Source organism: Polistes fuscatus, unplaced genomic scaffold (genome assembly GCF_010416935.1).
Source record: "Polistes fuscatus isolate 324 unplaced genomic scaffold, CU_Pfus_HIC Scaffold5, whole genome shotgun sequence".
NCBI lineage: Eukaryota > Metazoa > Arthropoda > Insecta > Hymenoptera > Vespidae > Polistes > Polistes fuscatus.
Window position 1 is genome coordinate 10,990,369 of NW_025113129.1, and position 26,032 is coordinate 11,016,400.

At 31.4% G+C, this 26,032-nt stretch overlaps 1 long non-coding RNA gene across 2 annotated transcripts; it reads left to right on the forward strand.

Moving 5' to 3' along the window:
- Positions 1-2,335: 2,335 nt before the first annotated feature.
- Positions 2,336-3,292, forward strand: LOC122522566. 2 transcript variants are annotated; one of them, XR_006305101.1, is made up of 3 exons: positions 2,336-2,843; positions 2,964-3,099; positions 3,169-3,292. It is a non-coding gene; the product is annotated as an uncharacterized LOC122522566 (long non-coding RNA). The 2 variants fall into 2 exon arrangements; XR_006305100.1 differs by having other exon boundaries at positions 2,336-3,099.
- The last annotated feature ends 22,740 nt before the right edge of the window (positions 3,293-26,032 follow it).

Genomic DNA, 26,032 nt, shown 5'->3' on the forward strand with positions numbered 1-26,032 from the left:
GTGTGATTTTTACGAATGTATCTTCTTTACGTTTCTACATTCCAAATTTAGAAACGATTAGTATCGATGTATCGATTAGCGGTAAAAAATAATGCCCCGAGCAATGTTTACTCCGATATTTAAATCAATACTAATTCAATGGAAGTATCCCGTTGAATACAAAGTTTCGTTCGTATATTAATGCAAAAGTGAAAAACAAATTTATGTTCAGGTAATATTTTGTTCATGTAACACGTGACTGTCTTAATTTGTCCGTCTTGCATAATTTTTCTCCATGATTTCATCGACCTTTACCGGTGGTGATCGGTTGACCATAAAACGAGGTGCACCTTTGACATCCAAATTTTCAGATTGAAATCGTACGAATCATGCCCACGCGTACTTGCATCCGATACTGCATCGTGTCTATAATTATCATCAATTTTTTTTCTTTTTTTTACCAGCTTGAGTCATATTCTCTCCTTACTGGTAATAACGTTTCAAACTACGTTCGAATGTATTCTTTATTTTTACTGATTTTCAAGAATCGCGTACTAGATACTTGCCAATGGAAAGAGGTACGCGTTAATAAAATATGTTTCGTAGAAATAAATCGGCTAAAAGATTGGCACAGTGCGGTATTTCTTTTCAGTAGAACATTTACATTATAGATTCAACATGTCCGTTAGGTGCAGGTGTCCATCTCCGCTTTTGTGCTTCCATTATGCATAATGCAGTGAAGCTTCTCTTGTTGGCTGCATCGTTGTCGTGTCACGGATTCGAAGAGGGTCGGACTACTCGACATACATTCCCATACATGACGTTTTATATCTATCTTTTTGTATTTTATACTTCTACCGTTGATCCGTTAGGAAGATGATGAAAAAAAGAAGAAGAAAAAAGAAGAGAAAAATTCTCAACGAATTAAAATCGATCGTACCTTCTTTCTTCCGTTCCTCTCTTTTTTTTTTTTCTTTTTTTTTCCTTTTCTTTATTCCATATAATGTGTCATTTGCTTTCAAAAAGCGCGATGACGTTTAAAATTATCTATTGGATTAGTCGACGAGTAATATCAGAATTTTTAATATTTTTATATTTTTATATTTATGTAAATACACTCCACAGTATTTTAATAATAATAATTTTTAGTATTTTACATTAAAAAAAAAAAAAAGAATATTTGCATAAAAATAAAATCAAACGATATGTCGGGTAATATTTTTATTCCATCGAAAAAATTGTTCTGTTTCGTATTAAAATAAAATTAATCGATTTTTTTAAATGACGAATATTTTTTAATTAAAAATTTTGAAAATGACTGACGAGTTATCCTCGATAAAATATAATACACCCTCCCCATGTTGTATTTTAATCGAAATCAATGATAATATTTGACGATCACTTTAATAATTATTACTTGAACAAATTTACAATGTGTTCGAAATCGTCGACTCTTAAATTCTCTTCCACTTGGACTACCCCCTATCTCCCTCCACCCCCTATGGCTGTAATTAAAGTCTCCTTGATCACGCGTATAAGCCTCGCTTATTGCGCGCTATGTAATAACGATGCTTATGTTAGATACATTTGTCAGGAGATAATTATACGGTAACTATCGTCCCAAGCTACGCAGTTAGTTTCATTCGTGTGTTAGGTCATTTACCTGTTTTATCATTTCTAAACGAAATCAACATTTCTAATGACCAAAACGTTCTAATGCATAAACGTTCGTAAATATTTTCAATGAAAATCTTATGAGCAGATTATTTATTGCACAGATTTTTATTCACGAAAAATATGTAAAAAAAGGATATGAAATTCAGGGTAGCAAAAAATATAAGTTTACGGGAAAAAATATATACGTAAGAACACGAATATGTTTGATATAAATTCATCGATTGTCTTATTGATTTTCTTTGATCACATTGGTAATAAAATTTGAATTATCTATACTTTCGATCTACTCCTATGTTAAATTGATGCTTAATTTTCTTTAGTTTCAGAATTTTTTAAATATAACATAACATTTTACAAGAAATTTAATATACACATCATGCAAAAAATATACGCGAAATATTATACAAATTAATATAATTACATATCAAAACCTACTTTAACATACAAATTCATAGAACCTAACTTCCGAGATATCGAATGATACGATCTAGAAAGAAAAAATAAATAGAAGGATGAAACGGTTCATACGAGTACTTACATATATTCAAATCACCTTGTGTTCTCGAGTTAAATATAAACGATTAAAAATAGCCAATCAAGGAGAGAGACTAACGGAAAGAAGAAGAGAAGGTACTTGATACACAGTGTGCCGAGTGAAACACTTCAACTGTTGTGTTGTGTTGTGTTGTGTTGTGTAGCACTTATATACTGTAGTCGACACTCTTCGGTTGACGAGCGTGCCAGTATGAGAAAAAACAATGAAGAGCCGTCGCGACGCCATGAAACGTTGCACTCAACTTCTCCTGCACTGTGTATACCTTCACTCTACCCCCTACTCTAATTGGCTATTTTCAACGATTTACTACGCGAACAAATTAGCCACATTCGTAACAGTCTGTCTTACTTCGAGTTATCCATCCTTCTAATGATCTCACTTTCCCTGACAACTATCTACTGACAATGACAACCGAGAAATCTCCTTTTAAATACTCCGACGAGACGTTTTAGAAAGCGATATGTACTTTTGATATCATCGTTTACCATCAAACAAAACGACAAAGAATATTTTCCATTTGAGTAGATTTACGATAGGCGCGTGTTTTTTTACAACTCTTAAATAACGATATAAAATATCAGATATATTTATAAGTTGATTATTTTAAATGGGATAGCAAAAAATCAAACAGGTTTGATATTAAACGTCTACTTTAGTTTTTTTCTATTATAGATTCGATTAGGATCAAGGAAGAGAATCCCTCCCCCCAAGTTCGATGATAAATTCTTGACCAAGTCAACTTTCATTCCAGATTGAGTTAGCAAAAGGTTGTTAACTTATCACCTGGTAGAGAAACGCCGACCACCCAGGTTAATCTCAGCAAATATCGCTAATATCTCGAGACGTTATCGGTCGGTGTGTTCATTGCTAGGGTGTTGCCAGTGAACGTAAGATACGTTATATGTATTTATGCATGTATATATTATATATATTTTCTACACATTCGTATCGTATAGGTAGGCTTTGAACGGGGATTAGTTATACATGCGGGTTGAGTAAGACAGCTAAGATGACGCAGGAAAGTGCTCGAGAACGCGAACGCACTTAAAAACGTTCGAACAAGTGCCAAGAAGAAGAAAAGAAGAAGAAGAAGGAGAAGAAGAAGGAGGAGAAGAAGGGCTCCCAAGGTCTCCTTCTCACATAAGAGGGAAAAAGGGAGAGAAAGGGAGAGATAACACGCAAAGCCTGCAGAAAAGGGAGATCGAGTCCGTGCGAGTAAAAAGGTGCAACTTCCTCGATGGTGTCCACTCGATCGCTTTACCAGCTTCTTCTTCTTCTTCTTCTTTCAATAGGGACGACGATCCACAAACATATCGTTCTTTGTGATCCGAGATGAAGATCCTTCTTCCCATTTCTATCGCACGTTGTCAAGAAATATCGAAACTTTCTTCCTATTGTTGACTCTACTACTCGTTCATCTCTCAAATATACGGACAACTTTTTATATTTATATTCGATGTATGCATAAGTAATGCGTATTGTTGCGCGTATAATATTTATATTTCGTAATAATTCGATCGGAAATTATACGAAGCTTGAAATTTTGTGTTAGGTGATGCAAATCGCGTTCGGTTTGTTTGTTTTTTTTCTTTTTTATATTTTTGTATAATAAAAAAAAATTTATTCGTATAGTAAATTTAAAGTTAGAGTTTAATCTATTGGGTATATGCGACACGTTGTGTACACATACTCGAGTTTGATATTTAGGGAAGATTTAAAACATTACTTATTTTTTGTATTAATTTTAATCGAATAATATGAATAATGTATTAAAGCTCGTGCGGAAAATAATTTCGTTTTTTTCAAAATGATCGTTAAATATAATTATTATATAACAATGAAATATTGTATAAATAGGATGGAAACAAAGAGGAAAAGCATTCGGGAAGGTTGTTATATAAAATTGCAAGTTGATGCAAGTACATCCGTCGGTTGGTACGGTAGGCAGGTCATTGCACGATAATAATATCGGATCCATCGAGCTTGAATATGTGGACGTAAAGCTTTTACGAAAATTAGTATCGGTCGGGACCATAACGTTAGTGTTGCCTATAAAACACTCGTATATATCCTACACCGGGTGTTTCGATAGTATATACAGATATATACAGATATATACATATAAAAGACATTTTATTATCAAAATATTAAGTTGACGCCACGTATACATTTATCCTATCGTTGCACCCTCACCTGATCGAAGCGAATTACCACACCTGTGCTGTACTATACTTCTCCAATATTACTGGTATTATCGTTCAAACGCTCGTGAACTAACCGTAAGAGAAACTTGAATCGTTATGAAAGCTTTTGTCGTTTCTTAAGCGATCGTTCAAAGTACAATCTGCGGTAATAAGGATTCCATGATCCTATCAATAAAATCTTTAATACCGAACACGCGAAATATTTATTTTAATATATTGGCTTGTTCTCTCTGAAAGTTATTTATCTTCAATGAAATATGTTTATGTTAATTATACCTGTTTATTTTACTGAAAAATAAGAAGAACAAGGAAAAAAGAAAAGATAACAGAGAAGATGTATCGATTCGTGCAAAAATTAATGTCTATCCCATATTGAGTATACATTTCCTAATAGACGTCATCGTTATCATAATCTCAGAAGAAAACAAACGATGAAGTTATTGGGGTTCGTTTCTAGAGAAACGGTCTGTCGCAAGATAAGATTTTTATATGGATATAAAACTTCTTCCCACGTAGGGAGATCTTATTTTTTGCTTTTTATTCTCGATATTTTTTTTCATGTGACTGTGTGTGTGTGTATATGTATATATGTGTGTATGTAAAATAAAGACATGTAAGAAGTTATTATCTGCGAGCGTAGTATACATGCTGTTGTAGCAGTGCTGAGATGAATAAGAATACGAAGAAATAGATATAAGAAAAAAAAAAAGTAGAAATAGAAGAAAGATCGTGGGATAAACGCTTATCATCGTAAGATCGTTTAATTATTATCATTTAACTTATACATCTTGATTTCTTAGTAGAAATGAATAATAAGAATAAGAAGATGAAGTAGAAGAAGAAGATGATACGTCATTAGTGAAAAATAGTTCGCCTCAGGTGGTTGCCATTTTGAAATCTTTTTCAAATACATTCTCGCTCGAACGCATACTTTAATAAAGTATTTATGTATAAAATTATATACACGTTGGCCGTGAAGTGATTACTTAATACTCGGAACAATTAAACTCACTTCTTATAGATACAAAGGTATATAAAAACGATGATTTATTATCAGGAAAATTATTGAACCTTCACCATGTTCACAGAAAGAAAGAAAGAGAGAAAGAGAGAGAGAGGGAGAGAGAAAGGTAAATACAGTGCCAAACAAAAGTATTAGACACAGATTAAAATTTCCTATTTTACATTTGTACAATATAGAAGTCTATATATTTAATTTCTTTTTGAAATATATTAAGTTGTTCAATTGTACTCTTGAATATATCGGAGAGTATTTACCTGCTACTATGTTTCAAATATCGCTGATATAATAATATCAGAGTTCAGTCAAGTGTCCAAATACTCGACAAATTTTCCAATTTATTTGTCTCTAAATCAAAAATTGAATATTAACAAAAATTAAATTTTACACATTCGATATAATTCATTACCCTTCTGATCATTTTTGCTATCATAATACCTTGTATATTAAATAATATTTAAACGAATAACATTGAAATAACATTATTCTTCGAGAGTAAAAAAATGATAAAAGTTAAAAATGAGCTTTCCGTGTCTCTCATATATTTGTAGGGTCGAGAAATGAGAAGAAGGGTTCGAGAGTCGAGAGTTTGAGAATCTTTCGGTCTTCTTATACTAGAAGAGAGAATAAGATAAATAAGGATGAAATAAAGAGGACGTGTGGATGGTTGACGATTGAAAAAGGTAAGAAAGAGTTTAACAGACAGATACACTTGGCACTCGTAGTATAGTACGGTTTGGCGTGCACCATGATGCGACTTAGGTTGACCAGCGTAGTTGTTCGGCGCTGCCAGCGATAGGAGCAGCTGTTTCCAGGCTGGAACGTTTTCAAATTCCGTTCAGTCTCGCCGCGACCGCCGTAGCGGTCGGTTCGTAGCTCTTCGAATATTTAACATTTAACTTGACTATCTTTATACACATTTATCTTGTCATCTTTCGTGATATAAACTAAATCATTCGAACATTTTATTCGTTTATCGTTAAACAACTTGCGTTAGTCATTGTCGCTTTTTTAACTTTCACATACTCTCCCTTTTTCATTCGCGATTTGTTAGAACATTTTTAACTTTTTAATTGATCGTAATAATTGTATTATTACTATTATTATTATTTTCTCTTCTTTTGGGGGATTTAATTTGAATTATTGCCGCCTTTTTCTTCTCCCTCTTACTCTCTCTCTCTCTCTCTCTTTCTCTGTCTTTCTCGTGTTATTCAGCGTCAGCTATTAGTTTACAAAGAGCGCGAAAACGAAGAACACCAACATCACCACCCATCGTCGAAGATACGAAGAAAGTTCGAGGAAGTTTTTCTTAGAAGGAAGATTTGGTAATAGCAAAAGCAGGCAAGGAAAAAGAAGATAAGAGTATATAAGAAGAATAAGAAGAATAAGAAGAAGAAGGGGAATTCGTCGAATAAAACGGTCGAAGGTAAGCGAGTATAAAAGTTTTGCCGCGCCAAATACGACACTTTCGTATTTTTAGGTTAGTCTCGTTTAGAATTCGTACTCTAGTTAACTTACCGGTAAACGTATTTAATTATTTCTAAGATTTTTAATTAACGATTCCAATCTTTCCTTCCAGTAAGCAAACTATTACAAAATTCGAGTAAAACGCGAAGCACATATAAATCTACTTTACGTTAATTGTATGCAATCGTGTTTTTTTTAAAAAAAAAAAAAAAAAAGAACTCAACGTGCAAGGTCGTACGCGAAAGTGGAAATTTAATCGTGATTCGATTGTTTTCGATTCAAATGGCGCGATGAAGAGCACGAATGTGAGAAAGAAAGAGAATCTAACATTAGAGAGAGAAAACTTTCTTTTTCTCAGCTTATACTTGGTCGAGCGTGTAAGTTAAGTAAATAAGTACATAAGTATATATATATATATATATTTACTTGTTATATATATATATATATATATGTATTGGTGACAGTGTGTACGTATAAAGTCGTATCGTGTATGTCAAGAATGGTAAGATTCGGTTTGCTCTCGAGTAATCGTAAACCGTCGGAAGATAAACGATCCGGTGTCAAAACCGCGGTAGGTGCTTTTACGTTGTTGTATGTAAGACTAAAAGAAGGTGGTCTCATTCTTTGGGAACACGAAAAATAAAATGAAATGGGGGAAAACAAAAAGTATTATAAAAAAAAAATAAAAAACTTACACGAAACCATTGTTCGAGCAGGTTTTTACAGGGTGTCACGCGAACTCGCCATATTTCTATTTTCATTATTTCTTTCTTAAGGGTTCTTTTTTAATATAGATTTCTTCGTTCTCCTAAGAAAAATATTATTTCTTAATTATATCAGTAAATATATCTCTCTATACTTACTTTAACGGTATTCGATGTTAATCGTATTATATTTATTTATTGTTCTTGTTTAATTTACTCGGTCGGTAATGTAATATAAAAATATTCTAAATTTTTCTTCTCTCTCTTTTTTTTTTTTTTTTAATTCGTTTTACAGTAATTTAAATTTTAATTTATTATATCTTTCGAACTCGATTGAAAACAAATAATTTTCCTTAAGTTTCTAGTTGTAATTTATTTTCATTTAAAGTTGCGGTTGGAGATTTTGTACCGCAGAGTAAAATTTATTTTCATTGCCGAGAGAGTTGGATAATAAATAAAAAAATTATCGACCAAGAAATATGTTTTAAAGAAAAAAGCAAATAATATTTCGTAGTCGATTTAAATGCTTGACGTGAGTTCGACGGTTTAATTCTTACAATATTTACTACAGTTTTAAAAAGTCCAAAGATATATACATTTCAGAACAGCAAAAATAATTCAATTCAATAAAGACTCTTACAGGATCTAAAAAAAAAAATCAAAAAATAAAATATTATCATTTACCAATACTTACATTATATTGTAATAACATTCAAATATTATATGATTAGTAGTATACTCTTGCTCGTTACTGAACTATACTTTTTACAATTCATTTTTTGCCATCTTTTCAATTCTTTGCCAAAAATAACTTTTTTCTTTATTTTTTTTTAAATTATTTGCATTTCCTTGTTCAAATATTATTACAAAATCGAGAATAAATCATAGAGTAATATTATTTGGCCAATTCTCGTGTTAAACGTGAGAAACAAGAAAGAAATAAAGAAAGAAAGGAAAAAAAAAAAGGTAGAGGTAGAGTGAGATAAAGTGTCATGGCGTCGAAGTTTTTTATAGAACGGTTCTCGTTGCTTCTGCTGTTGCTGTTGCTGTTGCTGCTGCTGCTGCTTCTCCGTTTCTTTGTTTTTTTGTTATGTTTTCACAAGGAACTAAGTAGGTGTGTTGTGGCGGGGGGGAGGGAGCAGCAGAGGGGTGAATGGGGGGTGAGTTTGAAGGCGCGTGCGAGAACGAGCTTCGATCGTTGAAACGACAGGTGACAAAGGCAACGAGACCCATGCTCTTCTCTATCCTATGTGTATGTATGCATGTATTTATATATGTGTGTGTGTGCGTACATAGAGAAAGAGAGAACGTGCGTGGTATTGACACTTGTCATTTGACGACGACCAACCACCGTTGCTTTTTTATTTTCCTCCTTTTTTTCTTCCTTTTTTTCCTCCCCCTTCTTTCTCTTTGCGTTTTATCTTTCACGGTCTTTTACGTTGGCAGAATAGCTTTTTCAATCTCGGTACTCGCGATTTTTTTTTCTCGCTCGTACGCATGGAACGTGTATTTTTATATTTTATATATATATATATATATATATATATACGTGTGTGTGTGTGTATCTATGTAAATATGTATTTTGTGTTTGCGTGTGTCGCGCTTTCATTCGCAGCCCCCGACGAGTAGGTACCAGTCGTCCATCTTTATTTCTTCTTTTTTTCTTTTTTTTTTATTATAATTTTTTTTTGTATCTTTCTTTACTTTATTTATTTTATTTTATTTTTTCTTGTTTTTATTTTCTTTTTTTTTATTTTTTACGTGGGAGTGTATTCAAATTACGAATAGTATCCAAGTTGGAACCGAAAATATTTTAGACTCTTTACCATCTCAGTTTACTTTTTAATCATTTTTCTCTCTAACGGAACTAATTGGAAAGTATTTTCCTTGCTTTCGGGAAAATTGGAACTTCTATTCGTAGAATTCATTCGTCATTCTGATATATAATAGTATATAAATCTTGGTAGTATAATAATAATAATAATAATAATAATAATAATAAAAGGAAATTAAAGTAACGGTGGTAATGAGAAATTTAAATTTATTAATACAGAATTTAATTAATTTGAATTAAAAGTATTAATTAGATACGTAAGCTTCGTATATAAAAAAGATGGGTGAACAATTTTCTAGGTCTCTTTTACGATCCGAAAAATAAATTAAAATCTTTCAATCCACTTTTTATACATACATTTATAATTAATTATATTATAATTTTCCTGATTAATAATCTCTTTTTCCAAAAAGAAAAAAAAAGAAAAGAAAAAAAACCAAATTCAATTGAAAAATTAAATGCGTTCATTTAGAAATGATCGGAGACGACGACGTACACATGTTCGATCAAAATCATCGATCAATTTTCTAATACATCGAAGTAAAAAGAGTCACTTAAAAGACAAAAGGAATTATACATTAAAAAAAAGAAAAAAGAAAAGAAAAAGTAAGAAGGGAGTCAAGCAGATGCGCGTGCATGCTTAGAATAAGTTAGTATACGTATCGTCGCGTGGATCAAGCATTCTGATTGAGTTTAATACGCTACGTTGTTATCTATTTTCTTCGATTAATCACCGCCAATCTCACGATCAGACTTCGTTTCTTTTATTCGCCATGGTAAAGAAGTACTTCATCTTTTACCTCATACGATCGATCTATCGATCGATCGATCTTGAAAGATCAACTTCGCGTAAGTACACATATCTTCGATTACTTTCATATTTTATATTTATTTTCTTCATTTTTTCTTTTCTTGTGCATTCAATTAATATAAATAGAAACGAACCTTGTCACTGGTATCTTCCACACACACACACACACACATACGCACACATCGTTTAGTATAGAAATTAAATTATTTTTTTTGTTTTTTTTTGTTTTTTTCATAGAAATAGAACAACAAACACACTTTTACGTTATTGGTGCATTTTCCTTCTTGGAAAAGGGTACACGTTTGTCAATGCAAATCTTTCGATCAATTGATTCGATCAATCGATCGATCGATCGATTAATCCATCGATCGTGTTGCCGTTTTCCTCGTATATGTTGTATCAATCGCAAACATCCTTCAATTTCTCTCTCTCTATCTCTCTCTCTTTCTCTCTTTCTCTGTTCGTAATAAAAAGGAAATGACAAACACGAATAGAGAACTCGTCTTCTTTTAACGCTTCTACAAACTCGTCTTCTTTCGTTCTAAAAGACGAACAAATTGTTTACTCGACTGCGTCGTTAAGATTGCCGAAGGTAAAGTAGATTTAACAAAAGAAGTAAAAGAAAAGAGAAGGAAGGAGAGTATGGATGAGGAGGGGTGAGAGGAGGTGGTTGGCCAACTCGTATTTAAGAGAAATGTTTCAAAAGCGAAAATCTCGAAAGTTTAGCACGGAAGATAAATTTTGGTGAGTTACCAAAATCACTCTTTATGTGCACGTGTGTGTGTGTATGTATGCTGGTCCATGTGTCGGTTATTCGCTAACAGTTCGATTACGACGCATGACGGTGCCGACGTTAAGTGCTGAATCTTGTTTTAAACGAAATTTTGTTTCCACGGTCTAACGCTTTTCTCTAACTTCGGATGAATCGGTTTACCTAGTAATCTGAGATTTTCTTGACGAGAAACGCAACCATTAATCGAACACTTATCTCTCCCCTCCTTCTTTTTTCTCTCTTTTGCTCTTTCAGTATTACGGTATTGGAAACGTGTCAACGACACGGTTGAAAAGGTAGATACTTTTATCTTCGAGATATGTCATTCGGGGACTCAAAATATCTATTTATATTTATCTTAATTGGAAAATAATTTATTTTTGTTAAATGCATTTCATATGTTTTCTATCGAAAATAGATACTTTATTCATGATGATAATATATATTTTTCTATATTAATACGAAGATTATAGACATTTTTTTATATATCGTCTGATAATAAACGTTCACCTTTTCTTCAAATTTATATACTTCGATGAATTTCTTAATCTAGATATTTCATTCGTTAAAAGTATCTATCTTAATTCGAACTATGTGTCAGATATCGCGTTAAAAAGACACATTCACTTTTCATCGAATTTAATATATTTATATCGAAAATACCTGTGCCGTTAATACTCGGAACATTCTTTAAAATAGAAAAAAAAAGACGATAATAAAAAAATAAAGAACACGAAAACGACGATAACGAATTTACTCGGTAACTCGGTGTGTCGATTTTCGTTGAACCGTAACTCAAATATATACCTTAGCAAACGTACTTACATACATATTAAAAATGAAGAAAAAGAAAAGAAAAGAAAAGAAAAAAAAGAAAAAAGAAACAACCCATGAAATGTGGGAATCGCAAGAACTCGCGGTAAACGTAAATTTTAACGCGCTTCTCTCTCTTTCTTTCTAACTCCCTCCTTCCTCCCCCTCCAACTCCCCTTTTTCTCCCTGCGTGCGCGGTAAGATTTACGCTCTTGCAGAAAAGTAACGTTTAAATGCAATTTATATTCGCGTTCGAGCGAATCGTGATAAATACAAATATTCCGTAGATTTTCTGACGATTTAAATGTTGGAATGGTGGTGGTTGTCAGGGTAGAAAAGAAGAGAAGGAGGAGGAGGGTGGGAGGTAGGGAGGAGGTTAGACTGGGGTTGGGCAGGAAGGGAATATACACGCGTTCATTTCTCTATCGCGAATACTCCGAGGCTTTGCTATTGAAAATACTAAATCCAAGTTTAAAAGGTCCGCAAGCACGTTGCGGACAAAGGAAAGCGAGAATAATTTATCGCGCGTGCTTTCAAATCGTCTGCCATATTCTTTCCCTCTCTCTCTCTCTCTCTTTCGCTTGCCATGCTCTTACCTCTTCTCGAATTTCTTTTCCATCGATGCATTAGACGAGTAAACACAATTTTTCTTTCCTCCTCCTCCTCCTCCTCCTCCTCCTGCTCGTACATCTCTTCTTCCTACTTTTATACCGGAAAAGAATAAACTGTCGCAGTCGAGATTTTGTTTCCAAAAACGTTTCTCCTCTCCCCCCGTTTTCGTTTTTTTTGTTGTATTTATCATGGATATTCGCGAAAGAATATGTGCGTTTTCTCGTTCTACAGATTGAAAAATTATTCGAGATAATTTATATATTCGAGATTTGTTTGTTTGTTTTCATCTCTACTTTTTTTTTTATTTGCAACGATTTTTGTTCGTCCGTTTTTCTTTCTTCTTTTTTTATTTCACGTCAATCCTCTTGTTTTTTCTTTCGATATTTGTTTTAACGTTTATTTTTGTTTGGTTTTTTAATTAAGTACGTTACTTCGTCGTTCGTTAGAAAACACATAACGAGTTTAGTATTTTGATGATTCGTTTATCGTTGAATCGAAACTTTTTGCTTTACGGTTTAATTTATTTAAAATGTAAAATCATTTGCAGTATTTATTCAATCTCTCTCTCTCTCTCTCTCTCTTCGACAACATCGATTTCCATTTAGGACGACAAAACTTTGACAAACTAATCGCATCGATTTGCTCGAAACTATCTTACATTTTTGGCAAACGAACGACTTATTTTGAAGTTCCAATCTATTGCCAGCCAAAACTCGTAAAAAAACAAATCATTTTACTTTTTCTTTTATCGTATCAACGATTGACCTCAATTTTTTTTTTTAGCAAACCAATCGGATAAGAGAAAGAGAGAGAGAGAGAAAGAAAGAAGAGATTGGTCACGGTGAATAATAATTTATAAAATAATATGTAAATTGGTCGAACCCTTACCTTTTTCTTCGGTGTTCGAACCAACGTTTTTTGCTATTTCGATGGCAAAGGTGTTAAATTCCATTGGACCATTCCCATGATTCCCTCTCTCTCTTTCTCTTTTTTTTTTTATCATAAGTCGAGTTTAGACCGCCCATGGTGAACCCATTGTGACTGCCGTCAGTCCGATATCCATACGCTCGCTTTCACAGCTCACAGCTCACCTTTCTCTTCTTCTTCTTCTTCTTCTTCTTCTTATTCTTATTCTTATTCTTCTTCTTATATTTTTCGTATATTTTGTTTTTTCTTTCTTACCTTTTCGTATCACCCTTTCTTATTTTTTCTTAGCACGAAACGTTGCCTTCCGTGAAATTATAAAAGGTCGTTATTATCCATTCTCTCCCATTAGAGGGGAATTAATTTTCTATAGATCACTTTTTGAGATCTTTTTTTTTTTTTTGATCTATCGAATTAAGAAGTTTGATTAATTTTCTTTCTAGAACAATGAAAGCCAATGTAATCATTTTTATTATAATTCGAAACGTTATTTTCCGTGAAATTTTAAAACGGTATCGTCCATTATCTCTAATAAGAGAGGAGAATTTATTTTCTCTAAATCAATTTCTTCTTTTTTTATATCTTTGATTTATTCCATTTAAAAGTTGGACCAATTTTTCTCCGAGCTATGACGTCAATGTAATCGTTCTCTTTTTTTTTTCTACCATATTTTAATTTTTTCCTTCAAATCGAAACACAGCTTTCCGCGAAATTACTAATTATATATTCATCAATAAAAAAAAAAGTAATTTCTTATAAATTATCTTTCATATATCATTTTTGATTTATCTCCGATTTAGGAGTCAGATTATTTCTTCGATCAATTACCAGGAGGTAATCATTTTATTTATATCACCCTTCGAACTTTTTTTTCTCGACTCGAAACGCGTATAGGCGTTTCGTGTAATTACGATTTGTTCCTTTTGTAAGATCAAAATTAATTTTCTATAAATTACTTTGTTTTTTTTTTACATCATTTTTAAATTTTGTACGAGTGTTGGACACAAATTGTTCCTCGAACTAGAATACGTCAATGTCAATGTAATAATTCGATCTAACAATAAAGACCCGACGACAGAATAAGAAGAAGCTGTGAAAGAAGAAAATGGTTCTTCATCTTGAAAAAAAAAAAAAAAAAAAAAAAAAAGAAATTTTTTAGTTACTACCGAAAGGTTGAATATCTCGAGAGAAAGAGAAAAAGAAAAAGAAAAAGAGTGTCCACTTAAGAAAATCGACAGTTTAATGGAGCTTTAACGTCCAGACTTTGGTGAGATAATCGAATAGTTCGGATTTAATCGCCGCTTGGATATGGAATTAAGAGGATGCTGTGTCCGCCCTCTTGTCACCTGTCATATAAACCAACGCGAAGCTAATCCTCGCTCGTTAATCATCGACCTTTTATTTCTTCATCTTTCTCTCTCTCTCTCTCTCTCTCTCTTCTTCTTTTTTATTTATTTATTTATTTATATACTTATTTTATTTCCATGGATTTTCTATTAGACACGTGCGCCGCGGATGGATACTTTCACGTGTTGTCACAATTTTATTAATCGTCAATCTTTTTTTTACGATTACAATCGATAAATTAACATGTACACGTAATATATTATCTTTTTTATGATTTTTTTGTAAGATAAGTACGTATTGGTAATCGCAACACAGTGGATTGTTTTATTTTATTAATATCTTTATTTATATTATATTTATATTAATATATTTTCATTTTCTTATTTCTATTATAGATTTAATTTTTTCGCAACGCTTATGAACAAAAATTTTAATTTTTGAATTTAGAATAATATAATTATTATACTAAAAATATATTTTATATATAAATATTATATAAATATTTATATAATTTATATAATAAATATATTTTATATATATATATAATATATATAATAAATATAATAATATAATTATTAGTTAATACTTGTTATTTTCTTTTTTTTTAACTTTTTTTCGAATACAATCCGTTCAAATCCAAACAAAAATCTATATTCTTTTAATAATAGAAAAAATAGAGAATAATTAATTAGTATATATTAATTAGTAATATATCATTTATATTTATTATTTGCCGATATATAACATAAATAGATATATCTTTTCAAGAAAAGATAACCAGACTCGTACTATGGAGCTAATTTTCATAACACCTTGGCAAAGCGGAAGTTGCGAGTAGTCTCTTGGAACTTATCCAACCATTCCCTCTCTCTCTCTCTCTATCTATATCTATCTATGTATCCTTCTATCTCTCTCATCTTCTTTATCTCGTACGTTGCATTTACTTGGTAATTACCCGAAGTCGTTACGACGTTGGCCGTCGCCTATCGAGATTTTTCATCCCCGTACCTTTAGGATCGTCGACCTTTGCATATCTTTCTTTTCTTTTCTTTTTCAACCTAACGTGGTAGTAGTCGGTGTAGGAAAAGAAGGTTTTTCCTAAAAACTTTTAGAGGGTGGTAAGGTGTTAAAGTTAAGTAGGAAGAGAAAATGGAGACGTGAGGTAAAGGTAGATGTTGATGAGGAGGGGGAAGGGACTGGTACTGCTGGCGGTGGTGGTGGTGGTGATGGTGGTAAAGGTGGATAAGAAAGAAAGTAAAAAAAGAAGAAGAAGAAAAAAAAATAGAAAATGTAAGGTAAAAAAAAAAAATTAGAAGTCGTTAGATCCCGTACCCAACGTCGGTAATGTTCGCTAACATTTCGGCGTGTACTCGACCTCGCCATCACTTTTTCATCCCCCTTTCCTTCCTTCCTTCCTTCCCTTCTTTCTTCCTTCCATTTCCTTCCATCCCTTCATTTTCCTTTATTCACTTTTGTAAACGTTTGCAGTTTACGCGTCGTTAATTTTGGGGCTGGGATTTTTTGTTATTTTATTCGAGAAAAAAAGAAAATGTCATCTCCTTGATGAAATAAGCATCGAAAAAACGGGGCAAACGAAATCGCGTAAGTAGTCCGTTTGTTTCTTTCGCGGTGAGAAACTTTGGGAATTTTTTTCTGACTTCTTTCTTGCTGACTCTTTTATTTCTTTTTTCCTTTTTTTTTCTATTTAAATCTCATCACCTTTTCTCTCGAATCGTTACATTTTCGAGGGAATATCTAACGATGTCACTTAGATCTTTCTCTTAATCCTTCTTCTTCTTCCCTTATCCTTTCGAAGGATTCGTGACTTCGAAGAAATTGTATATATTCTTGTAAAGGATTAGAAGACCGCAGAAACTAGACGGTTAACATGTTTCAATTCTTACAATTCCCTTTTTATTCTCCGATTCTATACTTTTTTCTTCTTCTTTCTTTTCATTTTGTTAAGATTCAATTTAGTGATATAATTGTTATAAATAAGAATTCCGATGAATTATATATCTAGAAAATTTAAAATACTCTTTGTTATATCCTAATTCCCATCTCGTAGAATTCCAGAATGAAAGTATCCATTATTGGTATAACTTTCCTTCTGACTTCTTAATGGTCAGTTATACATTTTCATAGAAGGGATGTCGGAAAAAGAACAAATTCCACGAAAATAATTCAAAGGATCTAATCCAATCTATCCTTCCTTTCCACGAATAGATTTATTGTTGAATGGGGAAACGTCTTCTTGTCTAATATGTCAGTTAGTTCTTACCTGCATAGTTCGAGCTGTATCATCTACGAGCATAACTTCGACCTGAATTGAAAGAAGATCATCTGTACAATGGGGGGGGGGAGGAGAGGGGATTCAAGGAGTCCAATGTTTCGTTTTTTAGTTCTCCATTTATTTTTCCAGGTAGGATATCAGATGGTTAAGAATTTTGATCTCTATGAGAGAGTGAGAGAGAGAGAGACAAAGGAAAGTTTAGGATTTTATTCAAAACCATGTCTAGACGTAATTCCGTTACAAAGTTTTACGTGTCCGTGTTCATTCATTCAGACAAACAGAGAGAGACAGAGAGAGAGAAATAAAAACGCACGAATTTACGATTATTTTCTTTTTCTTTTCTTATTGCAAATTTTATGTTCGACGCGTAACAAGAATGGGTCAGAAAAGTTTCATGCTTCCTGCAGTTCCCCAAAAAAAAATAGAAAATAATCGTTTCTACGTTGAGTTCTACGTCTTTCAAATCAAGCTACGTGTTTTTGTATGAGAATATATTTGTACGTTTCGTTTATTTCATTATTGTCCGTTTTTTTTAATCGAGATAGGAGTGATTTCGTTGTTATTTTTATTCTTGTTCTTCTTCGTCTCAAGATTCAGTTTCTCACCGACGAATTTCGAGTAATTCTTTAGGAACGGATCCGGTCAGGACGGACGAGGCAAGGTTTTCAAGTACGCTCGTAAAGTTTTAATTAATACGGTACCTAGAAGTACTACCCCGGTTGTAGTTGCGTGTCTCTCTCTCTCTCTCTCTTTCTCTTTCTCTGTTACTTTTTCTCGCTCTTAAGAATAGGTAACAAAAAGTAACGCTCGAGTGCACCGCAGACGCGCGACTTTTCAAGTGGAAAGTCTTATCGACGAATTTACGAACCTTTCTTCACCTCCTCCCCTCTCCCAAGCCCCCTCCCCCTCTGTATTTTTTTGTTCTTTCTTTCTTTCTCTCTCTCTCTCTCTCGAGACAAGGGGAGTAGCTAGAGAGTCTTATACATTGAAAGACTATCTATTCATAATCCTTATTATTGTATCGTCATTTAATTATTATTATTATTATTATTATCTATAATCGAACAACTCTTGTTTCAATCGAATACGAAAAACTTTATCATTTTTATTTTACTTTTTTTACTTTTAATTTTACATTCTATATTCTATTACAATATTTTGTATAGTATTAATAATCATTTGCCATTTTTATTATTATTATTATTATTATTAGATGATAATGTTTTATTATAAATACAAAAACAAAATATTAGGTATATAATTTTTAGCAGTTCTGCTTTTTTTTCTTTCTTTTTTTTTTTTTTTTTTTTGGATTGGCAACTTTTACGAGACCAACAACCCTTCCTTTAGTCCCCTTTTGCGTTACTCGAACGACGTTTGCAAAATAAAAAAAGACTAAGATACTTAAAATAAATAAGAAAAAAGAAGATAAGATGGAATTAAAAAGTTACTTAAAAGAAACCTGGGGTTTCGACATCACCCTATGTTAACCAGGAAGTATTACTACGACATTAACGCAGCAGTATATCTTCTTTCTTCGTGTATTACTATAAACCCTTATAACGACATTAGGATATACGTGATCGGTGATGTGTGTTGATTCACGAGCTTTCTAATGCTCATATCCCTTTTTTGTAAAGAGCAACGTAATTGTGTCTATTTCTATCTACTTTCTTTTATTATTTTCTCTCTCTTTTTATTATATTTTATATTATTATTTTTATACATTTATTAGAATCACTCTTATCTCGTTGTCATTTACGTTTACGATAATAAACTCAACAATTTCTACTGATATCTACTTTTCTTTTTTCTTTATTTATTTTTTTTTTCTTTTCTAATTATATTTCTTTAATTTATTTTTTATGATATATATGTGTGTGTGTGTGTGTTTATTAGAATCAACATGGTCGTTGAGAAATATATGGAATACCTTAACATCGTTTCGCCCTTCTACCAACGCTTCATGTCGTTCTATCTTCACTTTTTATACTGTCAAGAATGCTTAATGCATTACTATACCAAATTTTTGGCATGGCAAAACAGTGGTTACCGCGACCCGGAGGACATGGACCAATCGGATCAATCGGATACCGCATAACTTGTTATCTCATTGCATTATAATTTTTAAATACTATTGTGTATGTGTGTGTTTCATTGACAGACAGATATTGTTATTTTCTTTTTTTTATTTTTCATGATAAATTTAAACTTATTTTTCATACTAATTTTACTTCCCTTCTTGTTTTTTTTTTTGTTTCGTTTCGATTCTAAAAATTACTTGTAAATCTTCGACGTTGAATAAATGTAAATCGAAAAACGATCACAACGTTACAACATTTCCCGTGTAACGTCCACTATACATGTATATAAATATATAATTTAGTATTATTAAAAGAGAAAAAGAAAAAGAAAAATGTTAAAAACTACGTTACACGAAACCAAGTAATAATTTTGTATCAGTTTAATGAAATATGTAGGATAAAAAAAAAAGGATGCAGATAGTGATATACATTTGCATTTTCTACACTCCCAAGCATGTAATTTTAAATGTACATAACATCGTGATAAATCTTCCAACGAAGGTGCGTAAAGAATTTTATACTTTTTTTTTTCCTATTTATTTTTTTTACTGGCGAATTCGAGCAACGGATCAAAAATCCTACTTTGGTATACAACGAGATGTATTAATAGCATAATTTATTATTGATCAGAAGTATCAATGATAATCCTATTTATCACTTCATCGGCTAACGTAGGCCAGTTTCATTTGCTTGTTCTCTATCTTTTTCTTTCTATCTATGTGTGATTTTCTGTGTGTACACGTGTGTGTATACTTAGGCTAATGTTCGTAATCGCGTATTAGCATAACGCGCTCCGTTAATACAGATTTATTGCTTAATGCTCAAGAAAGGATATCACCACTTGAAATGCCGGACACGTACAGCTTAAAGTATCTTTTCAACATATACACTATGTGGTGTGCTTCGCATAAGTGGACCTTCATCGTAAGCCAATGGTAAGCGATCGTGTGGTATCATAAGTGTAAAAGAGATAATATATATATATACATATATATACGTTCTACTTCGTAGCTTTTATAAATGATAAGGAAAGAATGTTAAGTTTCATCAAGACAACCTAAGTAGTATATTTCTTGTTTTTTTTTTTTTAAATACTATTAGGTCGGTCAATAAAAGTATCTACGAGTGTCGAAATTTTGTATAACTTTTATTTGAATATGTGACTTTAACGTAGCACTTAGAAAGAAAAGCAATATTTTCGATCAAAAAATAAACTTTTATTTTGAAAATAATATAAAAGTTTTCTTTTTGTTATAAGTTCACTATCGTTCAACCCATTATAGTATGTTTTTGTATTAAAAATGTTTAATATTTTAGATACAAACATATAACACACATTATAGTATTAATTTATAATATTTATAACATTTATTAATATTTGTTATTTACAAAAATTCTGACACAAATAATTGCATTATTCGATACTTGTAAATTACACTTTCTATAACGATATTAAAGTATTATTTGCTAATTCTTTATTGCTTACATTGGCTTATCAGAGCATTGATAATCTACAATCTATATCACTAAGTCTTCAGAAAAAGAATATACATTTCAAGGATATTGCCATAATTGGGATCAATGTTCTCTTACTGATTGCGAGTGAATCATCTTTCTAGAGATCATAAATCTTTTAATATTATTTTTCCACATACTTACACACACACACACACACACATATATATACAGGAACTCATAAAACATTGTATAATCGAATAATCGAATTTACTATCTTTCTTTTTCTCTCTCCTCTAGGAAACATTTTTCAAAAAGTATTTTCTTATACGTGCAAGCCCTGGAAATCACTTAATCACTATCTCCCATTAATTATTTGCACTCTGAGTGCAAGCATGAGTCAGCTTAAACCGCTTTGTCAGGGGAAAATATAATTACACTGGCCGTTTAGTTTCGTAGGATTATCGATCGCATTCTCGTTTTAGGTGAAACGAAATCCTTTTTCCAAGACGTCTTATCATACTAATTTATTTGTTTCATAAATACTATAGTTAATGTTACTAGACATTTTTATGGCAATTAATTAATATGATATAAAGTTTATTACTTTTTCTATAATTAATATATTTCAATATAAGTGAAAAGTTTGAAAAGTTTTGAACCTCGTTAGAGAATAAAAATTTAAGTTAATTTAAAATGAAACAAACAAAATAAAAAGAAGAAGAAGAAGAAGAAAAGTTAGTTAAATCGAAATAAAATTGTATCTGCGTTAGATTAAAAAACTATGTTACAGTTAATTGATGTTGAAGCTCAAAACTTTTCAATTCTCCCGCATATATATGTATATACATATATATATATATAGGAAGAAAAAAACTTAAGAAAGCAAATTTTAATTAAGTATATATCTCTATTATAGATATATTTTAATTAAAATTTCTATACAAATATTCGGAATGAGTATGATTTAGTATCAATATTTTATCATTAATATTTTTTGTACAAATATTTTCATTGATATATATATATATATATATATATATATATATGTATATATATCTGTACAAATATTTGACGAATATTTCTATATAAAATTGATAAACTGACTATTGGAACATACCGCGTATACGAGTATGCGAATCAATGATTATATTCAATATTTCATCTATAATAATAACGATGATAATTAGTTTAACGTGTACCATTTCTAGGATTAATAATTTAAAGGCGTATCAACGATAAACATAGTAATCGTTTTAATAGGCAAATAACGATAACGCTATAACTACGACATCGTGCGATTTTAATAACAATGTTAGCATGACAAACGTACAAAGACAGAGAGAGAGAGAGAAAGAAAAAGAGAATAAGAAAGAGAGAGAGAGAGAGAGAGAAAGAAAAATCCGGTAAAAGTTTAACAATCTAATCTAAACGACGTCCACGCAAACTGTGAACTATACTCGTAGATATAGTTCGTAACTCTCTGCGACTAGGTAATAACACTTTGTTCCGTGCTCGCATATAATGTCAGTTAGAATTGATTTATGTAAACATGTCGACGATTAAAAGCCACCGAGAAATTAACGATCGAACTTCTATGTTTATATCTCGTGTTAATGTACACAAAGAAAATATATGTTTTATTCAATATGATATATATATTATATATTTTTATTATTTTTTTTACTTTTATATATACGACTTATTATAATACGGCTGGGTTGAAAAGTTCTGAGCCTTGCATACAATAGATACAATATTATCTTTTTATCGGTCCAATTAATTTTAAGAAAAAAGATTACATCTTGCTTTTTTGGGGGTTTTTTTTTTTAAGGCTCGTACATTTTCAATTCGGTCACGATTTTAATGACGCGATTTTTTATCTCTTTGTTTTTTATTATACGATATTGGACTTTTTTTTTGTTTTTTATTCTAAATTGGAAATTGTAAATATTATTTTGCGCTAGGAGAATTTAAGATGATTAACCCTAATGTCGCAAGTATTATGATAAATTTTTATAGAGAATAATGTTAAAAATAATGTTGAGAATAAAATTGACTGTTTATACGTATAGAGTGTATTTGATGAATAAAACATTTGTAGTCCTGGTAAACTAATCAATTATATTTAGTTTTTGTTTAATGCGACTAAAAGATTTTTATTATCCTTAAAATGATTTATCACAAATCGAGAGATGCGATGTAAAATTGTTTGAATATGTCAAAATTAATTTTAAGAAATGCAATTTATATTTTGTTCCAATCAAGATTACTGTAAATCGAATTAAATCGATTAAAAGTAAGAAATTTTTCAAACTAACGCACACTGTACCTTATAAATTATTTCAGTGAAATTCATTTACAGTTTTATATTTTACGAGTTCGTTAATATTATTTTTATCTCGGATTTCATTCGTCACAATTTTTCATTTTTTCCCCTTTTAACTTTCTTTCCTTTAGAAAAGAAATGAAAAGAAAAAAAGAAAAAGAAAAACATCTTAACGTGGTAGATTTCCTTATTGTTTATTAGCTCTCGATTCGAAGAAATATAAATTCTTATTTTATTTTCTATACCCGGCAAAGGCCTTATACTTTCTATACCACTTAATCATTACCATGATTCATCCACGTCTAATGCGTGTATAATAAATCACTTGGTGTTCGCGTGCTCGGTAGCTGATTTGTGCTCAATTAAATTTAAATGAATGCGTTTTACGTGTAACTCGTTGAGAGATCTTTGACGTATCTCTCACACCTTTTCTATGACGAAAAGTTCAAATGGGGGTATTTTTTTTTTACTACCTTGGCACGACATTTCAGGAAATCATAATTTTATTAAATAGCCGATTCATTCACCTTTTTTTCATTTATTTATTTACAGATAATTCAAAAATTATACAAAGAAACATCAAATAGTTAATATATATGTTATTTTTACTTAAAAATACAAAATCAATGATCACAATGATCATTTTTAAATACAAAATATTACTAGTATTAAATATTTAGATTTAAAATAATTCAAATTTTCTAAGAAAAAAAATTACTATTATCATGATTACTAAATCAACCCATAGTTCAAATATATCAATCATTTATTTCGACATCAATCCTGAACATTCCACGATACAAACCAATGTATTCTATTTACAAATATTCATGAGTTATCGAATAAGCACTAAACACAAAGATAACTCATTATCACGGGTTCAACGTTAATACTAGTTGAAGTCTCGGAGATCTATAGTCTGAACAGGGGTGAGGCTTGGAAAGGGGAAGGAAACATTGTAGTTGGGCAATCATCCAATTCTCCTAACGGCGACCGTGAAGCTTAAAAGTGTTAAGGGTAATAACGATACTCGTGCGCGCGCGCAAACACACACACACAGACACGCATAAAATGCAAGAGACCAAAATATCAGCATACTCCGGTCATTAACTTCCTCGTCGTGTTCTGTCTGTCAGCAAACTAAATAAATGCTTCCTAGTTTTCTATGTTACCCTAATCGCGAAATGATACGAAAACTTTGTAAAAGATTAGTATAAAAATAAAAAACATAAGAGAGAGGAGAGAGAGTATTATACCAAGAACATCATCATCGTAATACAAGGGGTGGAATCTCTAAATGTTTCCATGGTGTCGTAATTGTTAGGATTATGTTACTCATCGTAAGACAAAACAACTACAAGTCACGTGACGCAACCCTGTGACTCAGGTAAAGTGGTAATGGTATGGTGGTAAGGAGAAAGGGAGAGGAAGGGATAATGGGAAATTTATTTTATCCTTCGTACGGAATTTCTTACTCGGCAATTGGATTTTATGAAAAATCTTTATCGATGTATTTTTGTCTTGATAATGTTTTTTTTTTATTTTCTTTTTTTTTTTTGTTTACTCGTATAAATTTTCGTGATCGCTCGAAGGGACGGATCAAGTAACTTCCGGTCTCATTTTGTCCGACAAAAAATATTTCATCTTAATCCTCTTAAATATACTTTCACGCAGTTTTGTAAAAAAAAGAAAAGAAAAAAAAAAAAGAAAAAGGAAACAAAATCCTGTTATTAACGAACGACCTAGGGAGAAAGTTATTTTTTCACGTTAATTTATGAATCGGAATAATCGATTACGTGTCTTCGATTTCCTTTCGATCGAGGAGTTTGATAAAATCGTGAACGTTAACGTTTAGTTGGCATCCAATTGTGAACGTATTTTAACACGTCGATTTAATAGAGATTGATTAATTGGAAAAATATTGGCTGCTGATTATTCCGTCAATTAATTGTGAATCGTGTTGACAATAATCAGTGAGCAATACTCGTGTTGACAACCATCGACGAGGAATTGATTTCGATTAACGATAAGCTGATTTTAAATACGAGAATACATAACTCACGTTTATGTGTATTTATATACGCGTGCGTGTCTGTGTGTCCGTGTGCGTACGCGAATGTGTTTGTAGAGAGAAAGATAAAGAGAGAGAGAGAGAGAATGTGGTATCATAATGTTCGCAAAAATTCAATGAAAAATTTGTCACCGTAATTTTTCAATTTTTGTTCTTTATTTTAAATGTATTTTTTTTTACTAGAAAGGGCATATGTAATCGAAAACTTGTCTTATAAGCGTTCTTGAAATGCAATACGTTGTGTCTACTAAGCTACTAATCTAATCTCATTACAAGGAGAGAAGTATCGTTTTACACCATTTACGATGCGGAAGGAAGATAAAAAAAAAACAAAATATCTATAACGAGCCGATCCTCCGTCCACGTTGCAGGAATTTTCAATCCTTTATCTCGAATTACTTAGTCCTCTGCTCGTTTCCTTCGATTTTAACATACTTTTTCGAATACTGATTATTATCGTCGAATAAACATTTTTCTCGTCCTTTTCCTTTTTCTTTTTTTTTTTTTAAATTAATCGAATAGTTATTATCGTACAATGTTGAACACGAATGTATTTTCTTCCCTACATATACCGTTAATCGAATAATTTGTTTCGGGGAATTTAGATAGGATAATGTTTATACCGTTAGATGAAAAATTATTAAACATTTTTTTACGATAGTTGATGAGAAAATCTTTCATCTCTTTCTCTCTCTTTCTCTCTCTTTTATGCATACAAGTATATATATGTATATTTATTATTGGGTTGATTAAAAATTTTAATATGAAATACATTTTTTCGTTTTACAAAGTCGACGAAAACAAACGTAATCGGAATTTTCTAAAGAAAAAATTCCTCTATTCTGTTATTTCGTTTTATATTTAATCTTAGAATTATGAGACCTATAAGGTAAAACACGTAGATAAAAACTTGCACGACGATGAACTTGTTAAATATGTACAAGGTGTCCCAGTTTTCTTACGCTAAATTTTTACCAGAATATTCTTAAGTTGTAACTTTTTTATGATGCACTTCAGAAGACCGCGTTTGTATAACATTTTTGTTTTGTTTCTCTCTCTCTCTCTCTCTCTATTATTCT